Genomic DNA, 20,315 nt, shown 5'->3' on the forward strand with positions numbered 1-20,315 from the left:
AAAGAAATCCTTAATGAATGACATAAACCAATTAGAGAGCTTCTTAAACTGAGCCCAAGCTCTAAAACAGAGGTTGCAAGTTCCTATTAAATGGAGTGATCTGCATAAGGGCCAAAACAAGCAGATGTGGACCTGGAATGTCTGAATCCTGGCCTGTCCCAGAAGGCAGGTGGTCCTCCATCCTGTCGAGGCCACTCTCATCCATCTCCTCACACCTAAGGATGTCTTTGCAAACAGTGCTTTCCAACATTCCTTCTCTGAGAATCTGGGCCCTGCTTCCCTGCTCATTGCTATGTAGCATTTAATTATCTTGTAAGAACCTGTCACCAAATACATGTGAGAAAAAAAATGAGATTTGGAATAACTTGTCACCATAAAGCTTTTATTTAGTTGTTTTTGCAATATTTACATTTAGTTCTATATAAAGTGTAGAGTTACAAAGAAAAATTTTTCTAGCTCTGAAACCATTATATGTTTGAAGAAAGGGAAGAAGAATAAGGGTGGTGGCAGACATAGAGTAATTGATCATCTAACATATGCCAAGATCTTTACATTATGTAATTTCTTTTAATCCCTCCACAATCTTATAAGCTGTGTTATTATTATTTTTTTATTATCTCTATTTTATAGAGAATCGGGTAGTTTTCAAGGAGCAAGTGGAGGAGAAATATACCAGCTTCAAAATGTGGCACTGTTGTCAGTCTAATATAATCACTATCTATAATAATAAAAGAGTAATATGCTAATTAGACTGGACATCATTCCAGACATCCTTCCTGACAAAGTTGGGGACCATGGGAAGCCAGCCCAGGTCTCAGGTGCCTGCTGGCAGCCAGAGGAGGGAAGCCCGGGTCCCAGGTGCCTGCCGGCGGCTGGAGGAGAAAAGCCCAGGTCCCGGGTCCTGGGTGCCGGAGGGAAGCCTATGCCAGCAGCCAGGGGAAGAAAGGCCTACTCTTGCACAAATTTTCATGCATCAGGCCTCTAGTTTTAACATAAAATGTAATGGGAGGAAAACTGGTGGCAAGAATATAGAAGCAGAAAAATCCTCAAATAAGGAAAATTACATCTAATACCACCACCCAGAGGTAATCACCATTAATATTCTGTTGTAAATCCTGCAATTACCGAAGTTTAACTCCCTTTTTGAAGCTCCTACACTGATGCTGCAGAAAGCTTTTGGACAAATTACATCTTCTTGTTATATTCAGAATTAAGAAGAAAAAAGCAGGGAAAATATTTTCACATATTTTAAAACATGAATTTGAGAAGTAGTCATCAAGGTCTACTATGTGTTTGAACACTGTTTGGTGTCTGCGGAATTAGAAGTCATCTGTGTTATTTTAATATCTGCCTTCCAGAAGCTCACCTGGAATGGCAGCCATGGAATAGCAGAGGTGTAACCAAAGGTCTGGGAGGTCTCTGCAGTAGCAGCCAGATGGATCCACCATATCCATCGTAAGCTTATTTTATTACCACAGCCTAAAACCATGACTTCAATATGTCTACCTCCCAATTTATGTTTATCATTCTTACTCTGATTAATTATCAAGGTTTTATCCAGGATTAATTATATACATATTAATGAACCCCCTTTAAAATAAACAAAGCACTATGCCAACAAAATATAATTTTCAAAATTTATTGTAATTAAGGACTCAACCTCTGAGATAAAAGTTTTGCCAAGGGGTTAAAGGAATCATGGATAGGACCCCTTTGCAACCCTAACAATAAGTTAGTAGCAAAATCACAATGAAAATGCTACCATAATAAAGTCATACCTTTTATAGGTATAGAATATGAATAGTAAAAATAATGATGATGATGCCAAATACTTATTTCCTTTGGCATCATATTTTCAAACACTTTGTAAATTATTTGCATAGATGTTTCTTATAATCCTCAGAATAACCTTATGCAGGAATATATTATCTCAATTTCACAGATAAGGAAACTCCATGAAGATTTACAAAGTGTTTTTACATATAAACCAATCATCTCATTTGACTCATACTAGTATATTCCCATTATGATTTCTATTTTGTTGGATGAAGGAACTATGACCTAGAAAGTCAATTTGCCTAAGTTCACAAATTTTTTACAGGTCAGATCTTGGTCTAAAACTGGGACTACTTAGGGTTTTTCCAACTAAAATTCAACTGTCTTGGTGTCCAGTCACACAAGCAGAGAAAAATTCCCCAGATTTATCCAGTTAACTCCTCAAGTAGCCCAAGATCAGCACATGTGCTCCCTATTTTAAGTGGGGGTTTATCTGACTTAGTTTCAGCCTTTGGAACTCAAAAGACATCTGCAAATGTTCTCCAAAGTGGCTTCATCTCAAACCTCTTCTGTAATTGAATTTGTGAAAGACAAGGTGATAACGGGGCATCACTAATAAAATTTTGAACAAAGAGATGAATTGATCAGAGTGATATTTTAAGATAATCTTACAGTGTTACATTGAATGGTGAACACTGGTGGCAGTAAGATCTAATAATCTCATAGTACTTATTATTTATTTAGGGTTTTATTAGACACTAAATAGTCTCAATCCTCACAATCCTATGAGAGTACAGTAAGTATCCACTTAACATTGTCAATAGGTTCTGCAACTTTAAGTAAGACAAGGTGTAACAAATCCAATTTTACCGTAGGCTAATTGATATAAACAAGAGTTACATTCCTAAGGCACCTCATCAATGTTATAATGAAATGACATTAAACAAAATGGCATTATTTGAGGATCTGCAGTACAGGTAATCATCATCTTCATTTTATAGATAAAAAAAGGAAAGAGAATGTAAGAGGCATTCTAAAAATTATACAGTCAGTAAGTGGCTGAACCTGACCTTAAACCAAGAAAGAAAGTCTGGATAGTCCACACTCTTAACCACTACATTTAAGCAAATTCCAGGAAACCATCATTATCATTGAAGTGAGAGGTACTAAAAAAACAAAAAAACAAAGTAAGAACACAATAGTAGAAATGGAAAGGGTTAGTGAGAAACATGGCAAAGATAGACTTGACAGGCCTGGCCAGCATGCTCAGTGGTTGAGCATCAACCCATGAACTAGGAGGTGATGGGTTCCATTACTGGTCAAGTCAGGGCACATTAAAGGGTTGTGGGCTCCATCCCCAGGAGCGGGTATGCAGGAGGCAGCCGATGGGTGATTCTCTCTCTCATCATTGATGTTTCTATCTCTCCCTATCCCTTCCTCTCTCTGAAATCAATAAGAACATATTAAAAAAAAAAAAAAAAGACTTGACAGAATTTAACAACCTGATTAGATTCGAGTGGTAGAGTGGTTTGAATAAGAAGAAGGAGCCAAAAATGACAGAATTTTCAAGCCTGAATAATTATGAGGACAAAAAGGCCATCCTCATAAATAAAGGCCTGCAGAAGAGAAGCAGCTTTGCTGGGGAACATGAGATAGGAGGAAGATGACAGGTTGAGTTTGAGATGCCTGTGGGGTATACAGGTGGAGACAGCCAAAGGGAAGAAATGCAGGTGTGGAGTGTTTCCCCGTCATTGAGCCCCCAGACTTGCTACGGGTCCAATCAGCTACCTTCAGCCTAGATTTTCAGTCTTAGACTTTCCCTGCACATTGCTGAGTGACACAGGATAGAATTTTCCCTAAATGCTTAGATTTGGAAAATAAATGCTCACCCATAGGCCCAAGCACTCATAAACTCAGCCACCTCTTAACAAGTTGGATTCTTGTGCAAAACCATCTTAAGCTACTTATTTTCCCAACTTAAGGTATTAGGCACACAAATCAGAGGCTAGAGGATAGACGTAGTAACAGCTGAGTAATTCTTTCCTTTCCACAGCACGCTGCCCTTGTGAAGGTGAATTTGCTTCTGTATGATAATGAAGTCTCTACTCAGGATTTATGAAAGTGAAGGTTGGCTCAAAATGTTTTCCTCTGCCCAAGTTAGGCCTATGAGGATCCTCAACCTGGCTGAGGTGGGAAGAGACAAGAAAGACAGAAGGGGACAATGAAGAAAAGTTCAAGGTTGGTTGAGGAAAAGAGGTGGAGTAGAGAGTCCCAGGTTCCTTTACACAGCTGATTCTGTGTCTGTTACTTGGGATTTATGATCATGACATTGAGTGGGTTTGCACCTTCTAAAAAATGAGCAAATCATCCCAAAATAATATGGTGAATATATATAACTTTTCATGTTAGTCCTATATGGTATACTAGTCATTTCTTTTCTCTTGCACTACATGTTGACCTTTGGAGTTTTGCTCTGACTTCCAGCTGCAATGTCACTACAGATTCCAGGAAGAATTAACCAGAATATATAGGCTTTGCTATCTCAGTTTATCACAAATAGCAGGGTCTGCTCCTTACATATAATATATTACTCATTTTAAAAAGGGAAGCAGCTACATTATTGGTCCAAATTTAAAAATTTTGAAATTTAATTTTATTTAGCTGAACTTTTAGTGAGTACACACATATGCACATACACCCAGATATATCTCTCTGTCTCTCCTCTCTCTCTCTCTCTCTCTCTCTCTCTCTCTGTCTCTCTCTCTTACTACCCCTTTGCCACTGTTACTGATATAAACTTTTTGTTAAAAAATAAAAATGCTAATTTACATGATTCCATAGTTGGGTGATAAAGTCATACTTCGTCATTGTGGACTCCGTTTCTCTAAATTTTCTCCCACACTCCCACCTGAAATTTTTCCCCTTTAAAAATCATACCATAAATTGAGGAGGGGGGGATATCAAAGATAAACTCATTTGAGTTATATTTATGTTTCAAGAATTGAATACTCATTGAAAATGCTGATATTTAAGCAGTCGTTACAAAAGCCCAATGGTTTTTTTGGGCAACATCAACTGAGCATCTTCAATCAAAATAACATTTGTAATGGTAGATATCGTGATGCGCTCAGCACTTAGAACAGTCAAGCAGTACTAGCAGCAGTTCTGACTACTTCCTCTCTGAAATCATCAGCACCCAGAGCAAAGTACTCAGATATTAGAAACACTTCTCCAGAAAAATTATTGCCCTTTGAACTGGCAGGGGCGCTAAGGTATTTCTTGTTTCCTTTCTCATCCCCTCTACTGCCTTCCACTTTCCCTCTTATTCCTATTCATGTCGGTCTATTATCACAACATTTGCAGATTACTACTAAAACAAGCATTTTAATAACCCTCAGAAAAATATTGTCTTGTTATTTCAGAGAATCTTGAGTGGTTGGGACATTTATAGGAAAATAATACACAGTACTTTTATTTTAAATCTAGAAAAATATGCAAAAATATTGATTTTTTTCAATAAATAAGAAAGCCCTGTCCTCTGACACAGAGAGTTCTGAGATCTAGTATTCAGTGACATGTCTATTCACCTGTAGATTCATTGTGCCCTGACTGTGAAGATAGCCTTGTGTTAGGAGCAAAGTGCTACAACGGGATTAGGACATAAAGTTAGATAAGCAATGCTATTAGAGTCAAAGAAGATGGCAATTAGTAATGTACCCCTCTGTTCATAACAGCATTATTTACAATAGCTAAGATTTGGAAATAGCCCAAGTGCCCATCAGTAGATGAGTGGATAAAAAACAGTGGTACATTTACATAATGGAATACTGTGCAGTTGTAGAAAAGAAGGATCTCTTACCCTTTGAGATAATGTGGATGGAACTAGAGATTATTATGCTAAGTGAAATAAGCCAATCATAGAAAGACAAATATCACATAATCTCACTTATTTTGTGGTATCTAATGAATAAAATGAACTTATAAATGAAATCAAAGTAAGTCCCTAGGCATGGAGGCATGGAACAGACTGACATATCTTAGGGGTGAGGTCATGAGAAGAGATAAACCAAAGAACTTATATACTTACATGCCTAACCCATGGACACAGACAATAGTGTGCCCATGGGCTAGGCCTGGGGGATATAAGGGCTTGGCAGAGGGGGAAAGTAGGATAATTTATATCTGTTATACTATCAACATTGAAAGTATTAAAATTTTTAAAAAGTTAAATTCATCAGGAAATGAAAAAAAATGAGTTAGAGTTGAGTTTTCCTTTATAAGAAATAAGATTTTCATACCAAATTAAGATCCATAATCACATTTGTAATCAAGAACTTTGGGAAACACTTTTTTTTAGACATTGTCAATGCACATTAGTCCAAAGCATTCTGGAAGTGCATGAGTAATAAATCTATTTGTCTCTATGCAATCAAATATTTCTTCATGTGCTTGGAGCACTGAATGTCCTTCTGATGTGTGCGATTCCACAGAACACTTTGGGCCTGATGTTGTCAAAGGGTCCTTCCCTCTCTGACACCGAAAGGCTTTCACACTATCATTAAGTGGAGCCTTGTAGCACTCAGCACTGAGGGTCCACCTTTCACAGGTCTGGCAGATCCTAAAAAGAAAGATTCATAAGACAAAGTGCACAACACTTTCCAAACTGCTCGCACCAACTGTCTTCTCCCAACAATGTGGCAAGCAGTATTGTCGAAAAATAACCAAGATCATCTTAAGAAAAAGTGAGGAATTTAAAAGAGAAAGAAAACTTGGGGTTGGGTAACAGGCAAGAAGCTGTCCTCCAGAAGTTAATGGAGAAACATTGACCAAGAGTTAGGGAACATGAGTGGGACTACACAGATGCCTGTCCTTATAATATCTGTGCATCCATGTTTTGTTAAATATCATTGGTCTGGCCTTGCTTTTAATACAATTCTGATTATAGAAGTAATCTCCTGTTTGTTGCAAACATGAAAATAGCAAAGTAAATTTAAAGTGTTAATCCCTCAGTCCATATCTTTGCTTTATGTAACTCAAGGTTTAGCTTTGGATCTTGGCTCTGCAACTTACTAACTTTACTAACTATGTGATCTGGACAAATAATTTCATCTCCTCATGCCTTACTTTTTGTTTCTTTAAAAGAAAAAAAAAATATTTTTACTTCTCAGGATTCTCATGAGGATGAAATGAAACAATGGGTGTGAAGTTCCCATGGCTCCCTCAGTTTAACAAACATTTGTGAAATGAGTGCTTGACTGGTGGCCCTGACCATTCCCTGTCATGGAAATACCTTCTCTCTTGGACTCCATGATTCTATCCAATATTATCATTAAGGAAATGGTTAAAGATATCAATTTCATGGTCAGTCACCTCTAACTGCATTCAGTTACTCTATTAAAATATATTCTTTAGCCCTAACCGGTTTGGCTCAGAGGATAGAGTGTCAGCCTGCGGACTCAAGGGTCCCAGGTTCGATTCCGGTCAAGGGCATGTACCCTGGTTGCGGGCACATCCCCAGTAGGGGTGTGCAGGAGGCAGCTGATTGATGTTTCTCTCTCATCGATGTTTCTAGCTCTCTATCTCTCTCCCTTCCTCTCTGTAAAAAATCAATAAAATCTATTTTTTAAAAAAACATATCCTTTAAAAAAATAAAGTACTCTAATTTTATAGGAGACTTTAAATCAAAATTCCCCACAAATCATATTATTAAAAAAATCTTATTTTGTTTATTCATTTCTATGATTGCTATAAAGTAAATTATTAATTGGCTATTTTGAAGAAAAACAACAGAATAAAACCAGTAAGTTACCTTGGAGACATTCCCAGTCCTAAACTCTGAAGGAAGCTGAATACCTATTTAATGGATCTGAAAGATTATTACCAGTCCATTAGATCTAAGTTGTCCCATTACATTAAAAGATAGGCACAAACATGAGACACAAATAACTGAGGTTTGATATAGAAATGAAAATTAATGGTCGAGGAACTCCAAAGCCTTTGATAATTAATACATAAGCCTTCTGGTAATTTAAATTATGGGCGAGGTAATTCAGAACGAATACATTAATTCACCTTGAGAGTGGGTTGACTTAAAGTTTCCTTTTTAGATATGCATGGTTTACTCAGTAATAATAATAAAAGAGAACCACAAAATTCCACGTACATAGGATCACTCCCTCTAAACCAGCCCCAGCATGCCAGGTTGCAGAGCACTTAAACCCACACACCAAGAGTTTAACTTGAGCTTGGCTGGGGGACTTGGATGAGACTTTCACTATTCAGAGACAGAAAATATTAATTATCATCAAATCTGTCATTATCTCCCCATCCCCCTCTCCACATTCTCATCCTGCCTATCTCATCCTTTCTCCCTCCAGCCAGCAAAATGAAAGGCAGTGATTTGCCGAGTAGATTGTGGTTTTTACTAAAAAAAAAAAAAAGGGGGGGGGGGAGTGGGAGGCAGCTGTGTATGCCTATTCGAAGTAATCAAAACAAGGAGATGGGAGAGGTATTCTTTGAAGTGCCCCCCAGACAGTTTTGTAAAAAATCCAGAACATATGATTTCATTAAAGCACCTACAAAAAGAAAGGCAAAGAGTAGAGGGGGAAAGGAAAGAGGAAGACAGAGATTGAGACAGACAGACAGACAGGACAGAAGAGAAAGAGAGGGAGAGAGAGAACTAATGAGAGAGAAGAGAGATAAAGGAAAAGCAAGACAAAAACAAAACGAGGCACAAAACCACATGTTGAATGCCCTCTCCCCCACTCTCTCTGCCTTTTGAGCTGCATGTCCAGGCAGATAAAGGTGTTAGGAGAGTGCGTAGAAGCAGCAAGCGGAGCTGGCCTGGCATGCTGAAAAAACACACAAACTCCTACAAGATATGATTTCAGGAGCGCCTGGATCACCCACTGCCCAAAATAACACCAACTTCACCCACTGGCTGATGCTGAAAATTCCACCGTTTGTGCTTCATTTATTTTGGAAAAGGTTATGATGCCTACTAGCATTGCCCTGAGTTAGGGAACTCTTTCAGCCTCTTTGCAACCATTTATAATCTGTGTGTGCCTTTTAAGGTCTCTCCTGGATACTGGTTTGTATCCTGGGATAAGAGGGAAAAAAATATAAAGACAGTAGTAGTTTCCTGAGCAGAAACGAGAGTCAAACCAGAAAACTAAAGTCAGTGAGAAAAAATGTACCTATTCAGCTAGCCCTTAGTCCATGTGAAACCTCAACATAATTTAGTTTGCATTAGAAATTACAGAAGATGAAAAAATGCCAATTACATTTTGATTTTATATTTATAAAATTATATGTGTTGCATAATTTAGATAATTATGCAGTGTCCCAATAACACACATACACACACACACACAAGCATGCACACATAAATCCACAATAACACAACTCTAAGGTTGTTTGGCTCAGGAGCTAAGTGTCATTTTTAAAAACCAAGTTCTTTCAATCTCTCTGCTTTGCTGTCCTCCACATTTCACCTTAGTTCCTTTCATGGTAACAAGATAGCTAAAGTTGTACCAGGTTTTACATGCAGACTCAATAACATAGAGCTCTTTCTTTCCATTAAAAAAAAAAAGAAAGAAAAATTTCCCTTGAATTCCCCTAGAACAGTAGTCGGCAAACCGCAGCTCACGAGCCACATGTGGCTCTTTGGCCCCTTGAGTGTGGCTCTTCCACAAAATACCACTTGCGGGCACGCATGTACAGTGCGATTGAAACTTTGTGGCCCATGCGCAGTAGTCGGTTTTCAGCCTGGGCGAGTCTATTTTGAAAAAGTGGCGTTAGAAGAAGTGGGGGTACGTTGACTGAGGTGGACCCCTCAGATTGAGGACTTTTTAGCAAAGGCCAGCTTAGGAGTACCCTAATTAAATTAATAACAATGTACCTACCTATATAGTTTAAGTTTAAAAAAATTGGCTCTCAAAAGAAATTTCAATCGTTGTACTGTTGATATTTGGCTCTGTTGACTAATGAGTTTGCCAATCACTGCCCTAGAAGATCTTCACTTATAAAAGAGGCACTATAGGGATAGACCAGTGGTTCTCAACCTTATGGCCCTTTAAATAGAGTTCCTCATGTTGTGACCCAACCATAAAATTATTTTCGTTGCTACTTCATAACTGTAATGTTACTACTGTTATGAATCATAATGTAAATATCTAATATGCAGGATGGTCTTAGGCAACCCCTGTGAAAGGGTTGTTCAACTGCCAAAGGGGTCACGACCCACAAGTTAAGAACCGCTGGGCTAGTCTCCTGGGTTTGAATGCAGCTCTATCACTAATTAGCTGTTTCTTTGGACCAGTTACTTAACCTCTCTGTTCATTAGTTTCCTCATTTATAAATTGAAGTTAATAATAATATTTATGTCACAGGATTCTGAATCATAACAGCATCTGGATCATAGTAAGTCCCATTACATGTTAACTATTGGGACTGAATTGGGTTAACTCATGCCTAAAGCATTAGCTCACCAGGGAAGGAGTTTACCAATCGCTTACATCTATTGAACCTGAAGATCACCTTCCCTGAATCACATGACTTTCCAGAAAAGAGTTGTTAAATAAATAAAACTAGTTCTAACTAGAATGGAAAAAGGGGGTAAGTTGTTGTTGGGTAGGTAATCAACATTGTCTGCTACATGTACCCTATCCATTAGTCTTTATTACAATCCTATCATCCTTATATTACAGAGAAAATTGAAGATTCAAAAAAGTTAATTTGCCTACATGTAATGGAAACAGCAATGGTAAGGTTGGTGCTTTAAACCAGGTTGTTTTCAGGTCCTGTGTTCTTCCCCTTAGGACAATCAGCTTCATTTAATGGAAGAGTCAAGGCTTCTCCGTGTCTCCATCGGCACAGCTTTCCTTTAGGCTTATAGAGTTGCAGCTGGGAAAGATTTAGGACAGCTGTGGGCAAACTATGGCCCTCGGGCCGGATCCGGCCCGTTTGAAATGAATAAAACTAAAAAAAAAAGACCGTACCCTTTTATGTAATGATGTTTACTTTGAATTTATATTAGTTCACACAAACACTCCATCCATGCTTTTGTTCCGGCCCTCCAGTCCAGTTTAAGAGCCCATTGTGGCCCTCGAGTCAAAAAGTTTGCCCACCCCTGATTTAGGAGCTTGTCTCTATACCACAGCTCAGGGGAGTGGAAAAATGGAAGAAGTAGGTGAGAAAGACAAGAAGAGCTACAAATTCTTCAGTTCTTATTATAATACATGTATTAAATGAAGTGTCTGAGTCTCTTCTCACTCATGGTGCTCATGCTTGTTTTTCTAATAGTTTAAAGGCATTAAAAGAATCCTAGTTGCTTACAAATAAGAAAGTGATGATATTGATTTGGATGCACTTTTGGTACATCTTTATTCATTTTTCTAACATTTTCCATGAAAACATGTCTTATAAAGTTTTCTTCTTTCTGTATTAGTGTTTATATTTTGTATTTTACCAAGAAATCAACCGTTTCCTCTCAGATGTCAAATATTTTCACACAAAATTATATGTGGTATTCTTCTGTTATTATTTTAAACTAGAGGCCCGGTGCACAAAAATTTGTGCACTCGGGAGGTTGGGGAGGGGGGTCCCCCAGCCCAGCCTGTGCCCTCTCGCAGTCTGGGACCCCTCGGGAGATAATGACCTGCTGGCTTAGGCCTTCTCCCGGGTGGCAGAGGGCAGGCCCAATCCCTAAATGCAGCCCCTGGTCAGGCTCAGAGCAGGGCCCATTGGGGAGTTGGGGTGCCTCCCCATCATGCACAGAGCAGGGCGGATCAGGAGGTTGCGATGCCACCCTCAGTCACGCTCAGGGTACAGCCGATTGGGGGGTTGGGGCACCGCCCCCTGTCACACTCAAGGCAGGGTCGATGGGGAGGTTGCGGCGCCACCCCCTGTGACCCACAGAGCAGGGCCAATCAGGGGGTTGGGGCGCTGCCCCCTGTCACACACAGAGCAGGGTTGATCAGGGGGTTGGGGAGCTCCCCCCTGTCACACACAGAGCAGGGCCCGTCAGGGGGGTTGGGGCTCCATACCCTGTCACACACAGAGCAGGGTCGATCAGGGGGTTGGGGAGCTCCCCCCTGTCACACACAGAGCAGGGCCCATCAGGGGGTTGAGGAGCTCCCCCTGTCACTCACAGAGTAGGGCCGATAGGGGAGTTGGGGCACCGCCTCCTGTCACACACAGAGCAGGGCAGATCAGGGAGTTGGGGCGCTGCACCCTGTCACACTCAGGGCAGGACCAATGGGGAGGTTATGGCTCTACCCTGTCACACACAGAGCAGGGCCCGTTGGGGGGGGGTAGACGGGGGGTTGGGGCGCTGCACTCTGTCACACACAGAGCAGGGCCGATCAGGAGGTTGGTGCGCTGCACCCTGTCAAACACAGAGCTGCAGGGCAATCAGGGGGTTGGGGAGCTCCCCCCTATCAGGCACAGAGCAGGGCTGATCAGGGGGTTGGGGCGCCTTCCCCTGTCATGAACAGAGGAGGGCGGATAGGGAGGTTGTGGCCCTGTCCCCTGTCACACACAGAGCCGCAGGGTGATCAGGGGGTTTGGGCACTGCCCCCTGTCACGCTGATCCCAGTGCTGGGAGCCTCGCTGCTCTGCTGATCCTGTTGCCGGGAGGCATATTACCCTTTTACTATATAGGATAGAGGCTTGGTACATGGGTGGGGGCTGGCTGGTTTGCCCTGAAGGGTGTCCTGGATCAGGGTGGGTGTCCCCACTGGGGTGCCTGGCCAGTCTGGGTGAGGGGCTGAGGGCTGTTTTCTGGCTGGCGAGTGACTAAAGCTCCCAACCGCTCCTTGTTTTCTTTTTCTTTTTTTTTTTTTTTTAATTCTGGGCCAGCTTTAGCTCTGAGGCCTCGCTGCTGAAAACATCGATACAATGTTTCAGTCCGGCTGGCTTTCAGTCCAGCTGGTTTCTGGGGTTTTGTTTAGCTTCTTATTTGCAACATAGTACATAGTTGCTTAGAGTTGCAGCTGAGAGGCAGGCAAGTTAGGCGAGGAACGTTGGAGTCCGCAGTCACTGAAGCAAGCAAGCCTCCCTGCTGGCTTCAGTGCATGGCTGCCGGCCACCATCTTGGCTGACAGTTAATTTGCATAAGGATATGCTGATCAGCCAATGGGAAGGGTAGCGGTCGTACGCTAATTACCATGTTTCTCTTTTATTAGTGTAGATTCTTCTCAAACAGTGGTTTTACCTTTTCCTCACTCCTAATTTTACCTCCTTCTGTGTAATATTAGTGATATTAGTGACTACTAATATTCTGCTATTTGTAGTAAAAATGGCTTTATCTTCCTTGTTTTGTCTTAAAATGAATCAGATTTTAGATGATTTGTTCATTGCACTAACCTTTAACTTTATTATTTTACTCATTTATATTTCCTCATTTTTCATTTTATTTTGATGTTCTTTCTCTATTTTATGAGTACTAGGTAGTTTTAAAATAGTTTCTCTTTTGTAATGAACATGTAAAAACCTCTGCTGACTAGACCACAGTCCCTTTTAATATTTATTCTATCCCATGGACTATGATATCCCTTTTCTTAGCTAATCTATTATTTCAAGTATGACACTCATACTTTTAACAACCTTTTACTCCTAGGCTAGGACCCAAAACTAAGTAAGACCTAGTTCATTGTATGAAATATCCTCTAGTCTAGCATGAAGACAGTCCTGTACATAACTGGTTCTGATGTGGGATTTACATTAATAGCGAAATCCCTAAGTAGCAAGAGACAAGGTGTAATAATGTCACTACTCCCTCCCCTTCTCTACAATAGGAATCCCATCCAACCAAAGAGATACTAATAAGAGGAAGTGGTTACAGATCCAGCTCAAAGATCTTCTGGATAAAGATCTGTGATCTACTGGAGTATTCTTACTCTACGTTTGAGACCTCGTCCTCTAATTCTTCTGCCTATTTGAAAGGCTGAATACTGTTTAATTTCTCATTCAGATTTCCTCCTCTGTAACTTTCCATAAAAGCTGCATTGGAGAGGGAATCACGTCTCTGAACTGTTCTATCCAAAGTCATAATCTACTCTTGATAACAAGTCTCCAACACAACCTGCAGTAGTCGTCTAGGAAGTCTGCTTCTGTGTGAGGAATCAGCTTATGTATTTCTCTCCCAACCAGATGGCTTCCTTTGTTTTTGTTCTTGATTCAGTGAAGTTTTTCTTTTTTTTCTTTTACTTTTTTTTTTGAAAAAAAAAATTGCCCTTGTTATAAGGAAAATACACAGCGAAACAGAACTGGAAGGTAATGGGGGTGGAAGATATAGAAAAACTTAATCATCAAACAAGCTGTCCAAACATGGCCTCCTGCTGTGATTTATCCCTTACCTTACCTGCCTTTTCTGATTCATAGGAGCCTGCTCCTAGCAGGGCTAGGCCCAGGGAGCCACATTCCTAGCTAGTTCTCTGGAAATTTGGGAGAAATTATATATTTCTCAGTCTTTCAAGATATAGAAGACAGCATGGAAAAGGGAAAGATGTTTTGTTCCAACGTTATCCCCAGCCCCATCCTTCAGTATGTATTGATGCCAAAGAGATGAACCCCTTGAAATTGGGTCAATTTAGGCAGCAATATGCTGAGCAATGAGGCTATGTTGATGAGGAAGTGAGCAGCATCAGACATGGCATAGAAGCTGGCTAGGAGGTAGAGTGCAATAGAAGAGATGCTGAGGAATTTGCAGAAAGAAGTAAATTGGAGCCCGTAGTCCATCTGTTCCCAGTGTGTCAGTAGCTGAGCCTTTTCTTTATCAGTGGTCTCAAAGGGTGTTCTTTTCACCATATGTTGGAAGACCTACATAACCAAATTATGGATGATGTTGTTAAACATGAATGTTGATGGGCTAAATTATGCAAGTTTCTGTATTGAAAGTATTACTTTGCAAGACTGTTTTGATAAATGCTTTTTATTATTATGTAATATTTAGCAGTCATGCTCAATCAACAAGGTCAACAGAAACTTGTAAATATTCTGCTAAATAACACACTATAATACTTTTATTTTTTTCAGTGCTGTAACATTAAAATAATCCTTGTTTCCAGACAACAGGAATGCTGATGAAAGGGATGAAAGTAGAACAACAGGCAGCAGTCTTACCAAGATGACGTGGCCAGCCAGAGGCCCAGGCTATTCATCATTCCAGGGTTGGGGTTTACTTCACTGTGTGCCACCCGCACATTCATCCTGCAAGTTTCAGTAGCCAGCTGGCTAGGGGCACAGCACTCCAGTCAGGTTTTTTATATTACCTTTCACTGAGAGCTTACTATGTGTCAGACATTGCATTAAATATTTTATATACATCATGTAATTTAATCCTTGCAATAACTCTTGACACAAGTAGAATGTTGCCTATTTTATAGGTGAAAAATATAAAACTTAGAGAGGCTGAATAACTTACGCAAGTTAGGAAGAATTCCCCCAAGTAGAAAGTGGCAAACCTATAATTTTAAGTAGGTTCATCTAACTCAGAAGGCAATGCTCTTTGCCAATAGACTATAGCTGCTGCTTTCTGCACCATAATCACATTGCAAAATATGTGACAGAACATTGATTTCCTGAAACTTGCAGATTTACCAGGTGTGTCTTCTGCCATCAACTGAATCATACATAGGAATGTTGAACAGGTCAGAACAGGGCCTCACTGTAGGTGGCCAAGGACTGTTCTCCACTATGCTAAATGTCCACCCTCTGGGGCAGTGATTGGCAAACTAGGGCCTGTGGCCAAATCTGGCCAACTGCCTGTTGTTTTTTAAAAAGCTATATTGGAACACAACCCCATCCATTCACTTATGTATTGTCTATTGTTATTTTCACTCTATAACAGCTGAGTTGAGTAGTTGTAATAGATACTGTGTGGTCCCAAAAGTCTAATATGTTTACTATCTATTCCTTCAGAGAAAAAGTTTGCCGACTTCCAGCCTAAAACATACCTAACCTCAAATACATTTTGAAAGGTGTGACTTGTGGAATTTTATTATATTATTCTCCGTACATACTTCTTAAGAACACAGAGCATAGGTGCTTGACACTTGTCTCTTTCCATGATACCACATCCAACCTTACATAGTGAGCACATGGACTGTAACAAGATGGATAGAAACAGGCATTGTTCATAGCATCATTTACCATGTTACTAAAGTGTGATATTATGCATCTGGATGAGTGATCTTCTTTTCAGCACCAGCTTCTACACCTCATACTGGGTTAGGAGACCAAGAGCTATGACAGTGCAAACTCCTACCAACCTCTGGACCCCTGAGGCTCTCTCCCAATACAGGGGAGCAGCAACCACTACCCAAATGTTCACCCTAGGAACTAGACCTAATGATCCAGGCGGCAGGTTATCCAGGCCCTTCACTGCTCCTGAGTCTTGGGGTCATAGCACTATTTCAACTCCACAAAGACAAGGTGTCATGAAAAGAAGAGTCTCCGACTCTAAATCAAGCAACCAAGGGTACACGGAAGGGCATGATGATAGAGATCTTGGATATAAGCGAATGCCCTCTGTGAAGAGGGTCAATCAGCCTGGAGACACACATCTGAGAAAGCACATGATTTAAAGTTCTTAAGTCTGAAACATATTTATGGATATGAAGAATTAGGCTCTATGTGGTTCCAGTGAGATCCCCATTTCTGAGCATGTTGGGGCACACACCAGTGACCCAGTTCAAAGCTAATATATTAGTGATTCCAATGTAGAATGTGGGATTGAACTAGTAAAGCTATAAAATACATTCTAGTTCATGGATCGATGCTATCCATGCTCCTCATTATGTTGCTGTTGTTTTTTTAACATGCCTATACATTCAATTGTTTTCCAACAACTGATCTCCTTAATTAATTGGCTTTTAGCACTTTAAGCCCATACACTTTCATTTATTTAGTCTTCTATGTTCTTTATACTGGTTTACCCACTGCAAAGTCCTAATGAGTGACATATTTTGATTTTGGGAGGTTTCAGTCACAAATAAAAAAAAGACATTTTTTAAAAAGCTCTTGCTTCTAATAGAATTGAGCTATGTTTTTCCATTCTTACCTTCATCCTGCTATTTGCATTCTTTTCTCCACCACCAGAGCACTCAAATCAATTCCTCTTCTTTCTTTGTCTTTACTGTTTTTTGAAACAGTGTAGTTTTACATTTCCCCTGAGATCTTAGGGTAATAGCTCTGTGAATGTGTGTGTGCTTAAAGTGCCTCTGCATGTCCAGATAATCATGTTTGGGGCAAATACCTCATGTAGACTTACCTCTACCTTGCACTCAATGCCTTGAAAGCCTTAGGAGGGCGGGAAACTGTAGCGGAAGCTGCCTTGGTTGGGCAGAAAGCCACAAGGCTACATGTTTCACACAAACCTCCTGTTCCATGTTATTTCCTCTCTATCCTTCTGCTGCCAAACCACCACAGTTCAGCTAATTCCTCCTCGAGCAGCATCTCACCAAGTGCTGCAATTATAGTGGAGACAGAAATGGAGTTGGAAATGAAGTAATGAGGAAGCACAGAGAGGAGGCCACCATGATTCATCTCAAAAGCATGTGGGGTCATTAAATCTATACATGTGGTCCACTAGTCCCTAATTTTAGCCACTAACTGAAAGAAAGAAGAAATGAAAATTAGTGTTTTGAGAAAACACTGTATCTATTGGTCCCTTTACGAGAAAGCAGCTTGCTCAAAAGTGCCAACCTATCATCATAAATAATCCCATGTTATAATTTAGAACATCCATAAGCCAAGACCAGATAGAGTACAATGTTCCCTACTTAGCATAATTCAACTATACAATGGTATAAAGACAATACTCATTCAGTAGAAACCATACTTCAAATTTTGAATTGTGACCTTTTCCTGGGCTAGTGATATGAGGTGTGATAGCAGCAGGGAGCTGTGGAGATTAGCAGCTCTTGGTCAGCCTTGCAATTATGAGGGTAAACAACCATACTCTGCAGTGTACTGTGCTGCCAGCGTTTTTGTGTTGTGTGTGTTTTTTTAATACTCTTATATGTTTTTGTATCCCATCTCATCTACAAAATGTCCATCTGAGTATGTCTCCAGCCCCTGGTGAGAAAAGGAAGGTGATTATTCTCTTGAGATAAAACTCAAGAAAATTGCCCAACTGAAGGCCAATGTATGTGTTCTGAGCACACTTAAGGTCAGCTAGGCTAAGCTCTGATGCTCAGTAGATTAGGTGCATTAAATGTGCTTTTGACTGATGATATTTTTCAACTTAAGATGGTTTTATCAGGACATAACACCACCATAATTCCAGGAGCATCTATATAGGAGCTGACAACTGGTTTGCACAGTTTGAAGTTAATGCACATGGTCTTTTTTGCCTTAGACATCAATACTTTATTTAATATGAGTTTGAGGCAATATTTCAGCACTTGTCCTATGGCCTGAAATTTTCCAAAAGATAACAGGTAGAAACTATTACATCAAGAAATGTTGCTCCTGGCCTGGTTTTAGGGAAATTTGGCTTTCTAGTAGTGACCCAACACTGAATTCTACACATTTCCCCTGAAACTATTTTCTCCTGACTGCTGTATTCCTCCTAATAGCAGCACCATTCTCCTTGCCTCCCAGACTTCCAATTGTAGCCATTTTTAACTCCTTTTCTCATGCTCTTCCCTCTTTGCAATTCCCAACCCAGTCTCCAGTTACAGCATCAAATCAACATCTGCTGCTACTGCCTCTTCTGTAGAAATAACTATCTCTTTATCCTCATAGACATCTGAATAGTTCAGGTTCTCACTGTCTTCCCTGTTCTACTGCAGCAGCTTCCTAACTGATCTCCCTTCCTCCCTCATTGTCCTGCTCCCCTCCTTCTGCAGGAATCTCTCCTCCCAGGGTTCCTTGTATTAGCAATCACACAGACTATTTCCAGGGTCTTATTGGAGCAGCATCTCTCATTTCTTCCACCTCAACAGTCCTTAGTCAATTCTTAAGGCTCAATTCCTTTAAAGAACTTTCCATGATTCCCGTAGCTTTTGGAACAAGATGAATCTTTCAGGACACATAACTATATTAAAATAATTAAATGTGACTCTTTGTCCCACAGGATACTTTAAAGTATGAGGTTTTCTATGTTTTTCTTTGAATTCTCAATAGTTTACATAGAACCTGATCTAGGGAAATCACATCAAATGGATTTACTTCCCCATTTAAAATTCAACTGTAGCTTCCATGCTACCAAGAATGTACAAACATTTCTCCATCCTTCATCTGGCCCCATTTCTAGCCTTACCATTCACTATGCATTCATTACACTCAAGCAAAACTGTACCCATTCACTATCCTCTGCATTTCCCCGGTATTTCTTGACCACGTGCCTCTATTCTTGCTACACCTTCTACCTAAACCAGGTTTTTTTCCCTGTCCCTCTCTTTACATCCATACATGTTCAGGATAGGAAGGTATATATGCTTAATATCACACCTCAACCTTTAGAAAAGTTAATTCAAACATTTTAAAACCTTTTTAACCTTTTTAAATGTTTTTAAAGATTTTTAAACATTTCTATATATTACTACAACACTACTCCTCACCATATCCTGGTATCCTTTCTTTAAAAGTCATGTCATATACCACTTCCTTATATTTCCCAGATACAGCCACAATTATATGAATTCTCTTTAGTGTCAATTCCTCTGCAATGACATAAGCTTACTGCACTTTAAAGCATAGCTGTTCATATACTTGACTTATCTCTGCTAATGAAATATGCACTATTTATAGCACTAACTGTGTTGCTTAGTTCTATATTATAACACCTAACATAGTAATGTACATGTATTCACACCCAATGCGTGCTTATTCTATTTGAACAGATTGTTTGAACCTGACTTGAAATGTTACCTTTATGCGTACTGCTTGGTGTCAAAACCAAGTTGTCAAGCAGAAGCTTGATTTAGAGGAGTTCAGTCAAAAAGGAAAAGGCCTCAGACCTCCTTAGAAGGGATACATTTTTTATTCTGTTCTTCTGAGAGCAATCAAAAAGCATAAATGCAAGCAGTACCTTAACCTCAATAAAGAGGGTTTGTGTTTTTTAATTATTGCAGTCAATAATGAACTTTTATTTTTATACATGTATCAAAATTCACTGAATTCCCAAGATATGCTCTTGGGAAAACTTAGTGGTTCTTATTTGTTTTATAAAAAGAATAGATCTAAATTAAAGTAAAAATTTATAACTATTTGCATGCTTTTAAATATGGTAAAAATCAGTCAACTCTCCCTAAATTTTTTTAAACTGATGAGAAATACCTATTGCCAAGTTGAAGAACATGCCTCATTCCCTTTAGTCTAGAAAAAAAAAAAACAACACCAGAAAGTGGAGATTCTTTTGTAAAAAAATTAAATCACTGTTTAAAGTTTACTTAAATTACATTTACATTAGGGAATTGATACTCTGATATCATGGTCTTAGAGAATTCTCAGTGCTACTCTCTGGCCCCATGCTTCAATTTCCACTCTTCTCATCACACATGAGAATCAGTGAGTTTACTGTCCCTGTA

General features: G+C 39.7%; 1 protein-coding gene and 1 pseudogene across 1 annotated transcript in view; both read right to left on the reverse strand.

Moving 5' to 3' along the window:
- Window positions 1-20,315, reverse strand: part of TPRG1 (tumor protein p63 regulated 1) — a 146,333-nt gene that overhangs the window by 30,737 nt on the left and 95,281 nt on the right. The window lies entirely within an intron of this gene.
- Window positions 14,320-15,005, reverse strand: LOC139002220 (ORM1-like protein 2; annotated as a pseudogene).

The sequence above is a fragment of the Myotis yumanensis genome, unplaced genomic scaffold, assembly GCF_028538775.1.
Source record: "Myotis yumanensis isolate MYYU_CA2020_CCGP unplaced genomic scaffold, mMyoYum1.0.hap1 SCAF_2, whole genome shotgun sequence".
Classification (NCBI taxonomy): domain Eukaryota; kingdom Metazoa; phylum Chordata; class Mammalia; order Chiroptera; family Vespertilionidae; genus Myotis; species Myotis yumanensis.